Raw genomic sequence first — 10216 nt, 5'->3', positions numbered from 1 at the left:
AGACGCCAATTGTGCAGCTACTAAAAAACTTCTCAGTATTTTATGGAACCCGAAGGTTCATTACCGTGTTCACAAGAACCCTCCACTGGCCCCTATTCTAAGTCAGATCAATCCAATCCATACCATCCCATCCTATCTCTCTAAGATCCATTTTACTATTGCCCACCCACCTACGTCTTGGTCTTCCCAGTGGTCTATGCCATCTGGATTTCCCATCAATATCTTATATGCATTCATATTCTCCCCATTCCTGCTACATTCCCTACCCACTTCATCCTTCTTGACTTGATCATTCTAATTATACTTGGAGGAGAGTACAAATTATGAAGCTCCTCATTATGCAGTTTTCTCCAACCTCCTGTCACCTCACCCGTCTTCGGTCTAAATATTCTCCTCTGCACCCTCTTCTCAAACACCCTCAGCTTTTTTGTATTTATTTGTTTGTTAGTAGTTTTTAGCGACTCTTTCAGTAACTCAGAATTTATAGTGTGAAATAATCAGGTGATTAGTAAATAATGTATTTAAGAGTGTGAAAAAAGTGGTCATGGCATAATTAGACTACTATGCTGGAAACTACGTGGGTGGACTAAGGAAAACCACGAGAAATCTGAATGAGGATAGTCGTTGAAAGGATATGCCTGTAATTAAATACGTTTAGTCAGATATGACACTCAGCTTCTGGGACGCCTAAGTTAAGAACCTCTGAGGTCAGAACAGGTTTCAGTTAAACTTTGAATGCAGTGAATTAGGCATGGTAATTAATTCGTTATTAATTCATTCACTTATTTACTCCGAGAGGCAGTCAAATTTTATGGGAAATTTGTAGTAATCGATGAAACTTAGAATTAACATTGAGCCCAATTCTTTCTGCAAATTAGTTCAACACACTTTTCTCTCTAAGAATAAAACTTTAATTCTGATCCATCAATTTTGTGCCTCCCTTCCATAAACTACACGAATAAACGTAAGCAGTGTAGGGCAATGAAAACCATTATTGTTTGCTTAATTTTACAGAGTTGGTACGATTTCCATTTACCTCACTCAGATGTGTTCATACCCTTTCAAACTATTGTCAATGGACGTGCAATATTAATAGCTTTACATTTTCCTGTATGCACTGACCTGACACCAGATGGCACAGAATGCTGTTGCCATTGAGCATAGAGCTACTGTAGCGAATGTGTAATTTGTGTATGTTTATCATAAGCCTTTTAAATATGAAATACACATCAATGTGATATATAAATATTCAGTTCCTTTCTCACAGTAAATATATTCTCTGCAATAGGAATAATATTTTTTAGGGAAATAATTATTATTTTCATGAGAATCTTACGAAATACATATAAATATACATTGGGCAAAATGAAGTCTTATTAAAATACTAAAACGGGAGGTACATATCCTAACCACAGCGCTTAATGAGTCAGTTCTTCCACAATAGATACACTGTATTTGTTATCCTTTTGCAGACAATATATTTCATAAAGTACATTAATTTGCTCCTCTCTTCGTGCTAAATGTTTGTTCAAATGGATTCAAATAACAGACACAAATAAATGAGACAGTTATATTATCACAAAGCTGTTGTAAATGTATCGATTGTATGCAGAACCTTCGCTTTCCATGAAACCAATATGGAATATCTTATAGATATCTTACATATTAAGTAGATTAATTGTTTCTGGCGATCCCACAATTGCCGATAATCAATATGTATAGTATGCTTCGGAAATAATTTCGTTCCTCATAAGTGCTTACTTTAGGTACATTGAAATCTAACAGTTCTTTATATTTCTGCCTTAATTGTGGAGAAATGTATCTGTGAAGATTGTTGCATGTGAAAGTAAGAAAAAGGGTAAAGCTATCCTTGTAACAGACCGTGGAGGCCCGTAAGGCTGTGAGATGTTGAAGTTCCCACATTTTCTAGACAATCGGCCCATAGATGCGGCAAGGTTGTTAGCCCTACGCGTCGGCCGTCCTTTACCCCCAGGAATATTCCTGGTACTCATTTCCGTTAGAGGCTGAGTCAAGGCAATAGTGGGGTTGGAAGGATTAGGTCAATTGAAAAATCCACCTCATCGGGATTCAATCCCACGACCTTCCGGCTCATAGCGTAGTGCCTCAACTAACTACGCTACCGCGTGTCCCATCTCCCGTTTGTTCCATACGACGAATTCGAAATGAGGTACAAAAGGAAGTGTTCTGTATTACCTCAGTATCAACTGGCGTAAAACAGAAGACTCCTTACATCAAATGATGGAAATTACCTCTATCGACCCCTTAGCATATCCTTCCCACACTTGCGACGCATAGAAAGTGCTGACTCTCGCCCCATAATACCAGATGTCGCACGTGCGACTTGTACTGCACCTTGCATTTCAAGTCTGAATCCTTAGAGTGAAACAGATTATAACCAGTATGAAGTTCCTTTGACAAGAGCGTTCGAGACACATCTTTGCGGAACACTAATCTGTCTTGTGGCTGCGTGAAAATAGCTTCATTCAAATCAGTGGTTCTCTATGACACCACAAGAGAATGGCACGCCAAATAGTCTTGTTAAAAAGAGTCATAGAACTGCAAATGGCGACCGCCCCGTTGGGAATTCCAATCTGTCGACGGCCTCATCAGCAATGTTTAATCTGCCCTGCGCTCGCCACAACTATTCTGTTATTATGTGAGGTGAATTTATCTAGCTGGCTTGCAACTTGTTTTAACCACTTACCGATTTAAATAAAGTGAGTTTCAGTGCGGTTTAATACATGTCTGAATATTTTCACTCACTCACTCACTCATGGAGCTGAGCCCTTCTTGAAAAGTCGCCAACTATGCAGCTACACAAGTATTTACCAGTATTTTATAAACCCAAAGGATCATTAGCGTGTTCACAAGAGCCCTTCACCGGTCCCTATCCTGAGCCATATTAATCCAATCCATACTATCCCATCCTATCTCTCTAAGATCTATTTTAATATTGTTCACCAACTTGTGCCTTGTTCTTCCAGGTAATCTCTTTCTATCTGGTTTTCCCACCAGTATCCTATATGTACTCCTCTTCTCCCCATTCGTGCTACATGTCATGCCCATCTCATCCTCCTTGATTTGAACATTGAAATTATACCTGGAGAAGAGTAGAAGTTATGAAACTGCCTGAATATCGTAGTTGTTTCGAAACGCTAGCGAAAGATTCCCATGTTTATTTTACATGAAGGGCTGAACTTACGTCACAGAAGATCGAACATTCGCATAACACGTATATTTTTATTTTAAAGAAACCGCGGACTTAAACCATAGCGGCCCTGGTTTGATTTTACCGTTTAAAACGCAACAGAGCTTGCAGATTTTGCTTTAATAATCTAAAGTCTCCACATTTCCCACAGGATGTATATAAAATTTCGTACCATCCTCAGAATAAACTGCTATTATTTCCCGAAACAGCTTTTAGTGGTTAGCTTTTGTAATGTAGATGCTGAGTGTTTACATGAATTACGAACTAAGCTTTAAAATATTAGTTAATTTAAGCTCCGGCTTATATGCATTACAGAGATAAGATACACGCCAAAAATAGGTGTGCATATCACATTTTGGCTATCCTTAATTTTAGACTTAAGAGAGTTGCTGATGTTACAACCTCAAACTTCATATGATACTGGATAATTGTTTTCAAATTGATGGAATTCAATATCACATACAGCCGATCAACACATTATCTCGTTGTGGTTCAGTAGTCCTGCAATATTGCGTTTATGAACTTGGTAACTGGAGGTAGCTAAGCGGTGGGTGTTGGAACCGGAGGGGCGGCCCCATTTCGTATTCCAGTCGTGTAGTGCCAATCTGCTCCTGAGGTAATAGGACTTTTATTTTCACACGAAGAAGACAAGAAGCATAAGATCGCAGGTAAGGAGGAGGAAGGACTTCTGTTTGAATCCTATCACGATAACGAGAGGAAAAAGAGAGTGGGACTGGGGTGTCCTGAGAGTATTTATTCAGTTTCTCCTGTCACATAACCACACTCAAATTTACGCCAAATTTTTTTCACTCCTCGAAGTTATTCTACATAGATCTTTTTGGGTGTAGTAGTAATGGAGATCAACAAACAGCTGATACTTGCTTTCAGAATAAAAAATAAATAAAACTTTTTAAGTGACGATAAAATTTGTATCTTCATTATACATACGTCGTAGAGTAACAGAATTTCCTAAAAATTAAAATAAATTCCATACACGTATTTTGAAAAAAAAATATTTACACATGTCTGAATTGAAATTCAATTTTTGTTCATTTTATATCGACAAAATGTGACGTAGCTTGAATATTATTTTGTTTCATAATAGTCATTCTGGCAATAAATTATTTAATATGCTTTCTTATGACATTAATTCTTTACAAATTCAGTAATATGCCAATATTTTTGTATTAAATCTGTAATGCCTTGTAATTAATAATATCTTCAGTGTTGGAGAGCAAACTAATAATGAAGCCAGAATGAAGCAAAGAGCAAACAGAGCCTGACTGCCTGCAGATGCAGGCAATATGTTCCTCCGATTTCAAACGGACTATGCCATGTTAGCTCCCAGAAAATATAACTCTATGTAACTACGCCTGTCATTATAGGAAATCCTAAACGAGACTAAACTTCGTGGCTTAAGTCCGCAAGCGAACTATACCGACTGAGCGACCGCCGCTTGTCGGAGAAGTTAGTGCCAACGTTAGCGCATAGAGGGTGTCGCGTGATAAGCGCAACGGTTCCCCATGGCCGTTAACTTCGGTTTTCTAGACCGGAGCCACTATTCCCTTGAAATAGCTCCTCAATTATCCTCACGAGGCTGAGTGAACCCCATTGCTGACCCGTCTTACTTACTTACTTACTTACTTATTCATGGAGCTGAGCCCTTCTGGAGAAGCCGCCAATTCTGCAGCTACTCAAGAATTTCCCAGCATTTTATGGGACCCAAAGGTTCATTATCGTGTTCACAAGAGCCTTCCACTGGTCCCTATCGTGAGCCAGATCTATTCAATCCATACCATCCCATTCTATCTCTCTAAGATCCATTCTAATATTGTCCACCCACCTATGCCTTGGTCTTCCCTGTTGTCTCTTTCCTTCTGGCTTTCCCGCCAATATCCTATACGCATTCCTCGTCTCCCCATTCGTGCTACATGACCTGCCCACCTCATCCTCCTTGACTTGATCATTCTAATTGTTGCAGACCCACTGCTTCTAAAAAAAATCTGGTAGTACCTGGAATCGAACCCGGACCTGTGGAACTGTAGCCAGAAACTCTGACCACTAGACCACAAAGGCGGTCATATAAAATCCTACATTCTAATAATTGATGAAAAGTAGTAATTATAAAGATCATGATGAATGGCTTTGGGTGTGATCGAGGGTTTGAATCATAATACAGCAACTGACATCCGTGACAGTGTTGAAAACTGCATCTTTCTTCGGCTACAAGACGTACGTGTCAGAGGAGGAAATTAGTTCTCACTCATCCCTAGAGATCGCGTCAAACCAATGCAACTCTGCGCGATGAGAGTGGAATGTTGCCTAAATGGATTCCACGGAGACTTCCTACCATTCATGTTGCTTAGAGACGTCATCAAGTGCAGATCTGTTCATCAGAATTATTAGTTATGAATTTCTGGAATGTCCACAAGCATTCCGCCCAAAAACCCAAGCAGTCAACTGTTTTATGGAATTTGAAGTTTTCGCTGCGATAAGTATTTTAACTAGGGCCTGCTGATATGTATACTTTTCGTTAGGTAGATGGTTACAAAACCGATCACAGTGGCCGCGCTGTCTAAGGAATGAACTGTCTTCGCTAGCTCGAACGCTGGGATCGTGGGTTCGAATCTCACTCAAGACATGGATGTCTGTATGCGTTTATTCTGTTTGTGTTGCTTTTTATGTAGGTAGTCGCCTTGAGACGGGCTCATCCACCGTCCAAGGAGTCATATTGACTGTGCATTTTTTTTTCCTTTGGCACTACAGCCCCAGTGGACCTAGGCCTACCTCCATGAACTTCTCCGTTCACTTCGGTTTTTCTAGATCTTACACATTCGGTAGGACTCCTTGGGAGGGTGACCAGCTCGTCGCAAGGCCTCTACCTGTACACAAATACAGAAAAACGCATACACACAAACTAAACATCTATGCTTTGAGTGGGATTCGAACCCACGATCACGGTTACCAAGCGAGCGAAGACAGTACATGCCTTAGACCGTTGGGCTACCGTGACCGGCCATTGACTGTATATAGGCTTAAGAAACTGAAGAAAAAATGACCAAGGCCTATTAGAGGACTGTAAAACCATATACAGATAGACAGATATACAGATAAATGATAACTAACTGCTTAATTAAGCACCGCACCATGAAAATATATGGAGCACTATTTCTTATCTCGGAACTGTATGGAGGAGACCAGTCTGCTCCAGATTCCTGCCGCCTTAACACCGAAGAAAAACCAACGTTACCCACTGAGCATGAAGTAGAGCTTGTCCGGATGTCGCAGTCAAGTTTCGTTCACATATTAAGTTTCCGTCCGTTAAAAAAAAAAGCTGAACAGCTATTCTTTCGTCTTGAAGGGGAAAACAAATTTCTGCGCCAGCCGAACTGTCACGTTCCAAGTGCAGATGGATATCTATATTTATTCTCTTGACACTACATTACGTTGACTTTAAAGTGAGTCATCTGCAGTGACACTGAAATATAAAAATCGAACTACAGTTAATAGTCTGTAACAGAGGCTTGACAGAGCGTAGGGCGATTTGATAACGGTAATCACAGGAAACGAACCTTTATTGTAGACCGCGTAGCGAACTACGGTAAGTGTATATGTAACTGTTAATGCGCGTCCACATTACTCGTGCGCGTGCGTCAGAAGCTTACTGCTGCCGGAAAATCAGGATCAGGAGCTGACGAAGTGGACGCCCAAACTGGTTTGCATACAAAGCCTTCGCATTTCTTCACAACAGATATCAGTTCCAGATCCTGATTTTCCGGCAGCAGTAAGCTTCTGACGCACGAGCGCGAGTAATGTGGACGGGCCTTTAGGATCATTTAACATGGGCTTTTCTATGGCGCTTGCTTATCTCTATCGATAGGTATATAGCACTACTTAGTGCACAAATTCTTTGTTTGTTTGTCTCGTAAAATAAAATCTACTGTTCTGCTCAATAAATATGAACAGAGATAAAGAAAATAACTTGAAGCTAAGTAAGATTCGAGGCTTTCACTGCGGTGACTATGAAGAAAGCAGTTTTCTGGGATTTGGCACCGTGTATATGTGGTGTTAACCGACGTTTCGGAGAAACGTATCGCCTACATCTTCAGGGTAGAAGAAAAAATATAAGAAATCTGCAAGCGAAGAGACCGCGAGAACCGGTAAAAGCAGACTGCCAAATCCCAGAAGACTGCTTTCTTCAACTTGAAGCTAAGTTTTATGCTACCGACACCAGATGTCAGGCCATCTTCTAATGCTCTCATTTCCTTCACAGTGCAATGGTGCAATACACTCAGTTCTGTAATTCAGAATACATTTCTTACAGACAAGAATACATCAGGTCGTGTAATAATTTATCGCAAGGTTTGTATCGAATAAGTTTTTAAACGATCGACTTCTGGGTTATGACAACTTGCAGTCTTGTGGGTTGTTATCAACTTTTCGTACGAAAATATATAATTTTTTAATGTAGATGAAAGAGAAATGGGATGGATTGGATTGATCTGGCTCATGATAAGAACCAGTAGCGGGCTCTTTCGACCATGGTAATAAAACTTATTATTCCATAAAATGTTGTGAAATATTTGGGTAACTGCGCAACTGGCTGCTTCTCAAGGACTCAACTCCGTAATGTTAATTGAGTTAGTGTGTCGTCTTGCGACCGCGCTATAGCTCAAGCGGTTAGTCGCTGGCTTCCCACCGCGGCGGCCCGGGTTCGATCCTGGGTCTGGTCAAGTGTGATTTGTGGTGGATAAAGTGGCGCTGAGGGCAGGTTTTCTCCTAGTACTTCGGCTTCCCCTGCCAATCTTCATTCCATCAATTGCTCCACAATCACCCTCATCTATCATCTGGGGCTGGTACAATAAGCCAGAAGTGGCCGCAGTACATGGGAGTTAGTTAGTTAGTTAGTTAGTTAGTTAGTTAGTTATTGGAGAGGGTGGGTTTCCCCATGCACTTAGACCAGTATTGGTTCATTGTGCTTCCCTCTATGATATTCTACCAGTCTCTATACCCTACCGATTCTGGTGCGTACCATCAGTCCCGACCGAGCCAGCGAGTTCGGCTTCTACTGGCTTGGCGGTATCTATAATGCTTCCCCCATCTATCAGAGGCGTTAGAGACTACTGTTGGGCGGGAAACGTCCTTGAATTTGGCTCAGTGACCTCCTTTGGAGATATGAGGTTCTTTTACGTGCCGTAAAGCTACGACACGGGACCCACGGCTTGAAGTCCCTCCCGGAGGACTTGTTCCCTGAATTTTTCCGCCCTTAAAACTTCCACGACCTCCGCCGGGTTTGAACCCGCGTACCACGAGTCATGAGGTGGGAACGTTACCTCTAGACTACGGAGGCCGCTTACATGGGACTTAGTCCCACCCCACCAACAAAAAAAAAATATATAAAAAATAGTGTGTCGTCTTCACAGTTAAGGGTTATGGAGCCGGGAAATCCTAGTCAGTGCAGCGACGGGCTGTACGGTCTGACTTCAGTTCCCGGCGCTTTTAACCTCCAGGAAGATTCCTAGTATTTATTTCTGTCAGAGACTGAGTCGACTCTAGGGCTGTAGTGCGGCTGGAGGTGTTAGGTCAATTGAAAAATCCAATGACGTCATCGGGATTTGAACACACAAACTTCCAGCTTGTAGCATAGTGCCTCAACCAACTACGCTACCGTGTGCCCCCAGTAACTATATTTTATGTGTAATGTAAATTTCTTACGATGCTAAAAATATTAAAAGTAGAATTTGGTTAAACTGAATAAAATTAGTAAAACTTGTGCAGTTTGGATTATCGGATGTGCGCATTGTGATGGACTACGTTCTTTTTCAGTGTGCGTCAGCGTAATTTATCTGGAAGCTTCTGATATCTGTTTTACGTATTTATTGAATGATTTGTTGACGTCCACGCAGTACCTGTAATGTGCATACACACATCAGGATGCAAATAACATTCATAGTATGGTCTTTCGGATTATAACACCGTCCACTCTAGTGGGTTCGTACCTGCATTATGGCTCAACATATACTTCCATCTTCAGAGTGTAAGTTCTATAAAGCAAGAGTTGAATACGGAAGTTAGGGAGCTGGATATACTTTTGTGTAGCTGGGCATATGCTTTCGGCATTTTTCACCCCCAGATTCTTAAGGGTTTAATTTTCCACACCGTCCTAACCAAAACCATTGCCTTTTGTCTTTCGTTCTGAGTAGAGAACTTGCATAAGCTGGCCTGGTTACAGGACGAATGAACTTAATTCTATTAGAAGAGTTTTAAAGTTCCACTTAAGTAATCCTCCACTTTCATAAACAACATTAAGGGATGGTATGAATGTGCAGAAGTGGGTAAAGGGGGTAGATAGGAAGTTAAAAGGGTCTGTAGATGTGGTTGTTTTATATATGTATATATACTTTGTTTCTAGTGATTACTAAAACGATGTTTAGTGGATTAATTTGGTTAATATATCCTTTTAAGCAAGAAGAAGCTTTAAAGCTTTCTACCCTTTTATGGGAAAAAAAAAAAGAAGAATGAAAATTAGATCAAATACTTTAAGCACGCCTTGCATTTATGGCTTTTATAGGAGTTTGCTGGGTTTTCATTTGATGTAGGAAATGTCAATTCAAATTTCGCGAATTTGATATTAAAATCTCTTTAATTGTGAAGAAGAGGAGAGATGGGTGCATTCAAAATGAGCATGCATACGGATTTATTGGGGGGGGGAGTACAACTGGGTCCACTCGGCACGGCGGCCACAGATTGGCCTATTTAGTCTGCTCCGGGTGATTATGGTGATGGAGAATTTGGTGGAATGAAGATTGGCAGGGGGAAACCGAAGTAGTCGGAGAAAACTTGCCCCAGCGCCACTTTGTCCACCACAAATCCCACTTGACCACACCCGGGATCGAACCCGGGCCGCCGCGGTGGGAAGCCAACGATTAACAGCTTGAGCTATAGCGCGGCCTGCACCCATTTTGATGCTGAATATTGAAAAATGTC

This window comes from Cryptotermes secundus, unplaced genomic scaffold (assembly GCF_002891405.2).
Source record: "Cryptotermes secundus unplaced genomic scaffold, Csec_1.0 scaffold1720, whole genome shotgun sequence".
Lineage (NCBI taxonomy): Eukaryota > Metazoa > Arthropoda > Insecta > Blattodea > Kalotermitidae > Cryptotermes > Cryptotermes secundus.
This window is presented reverse-complemented; position numbering follows the sequence as displayed.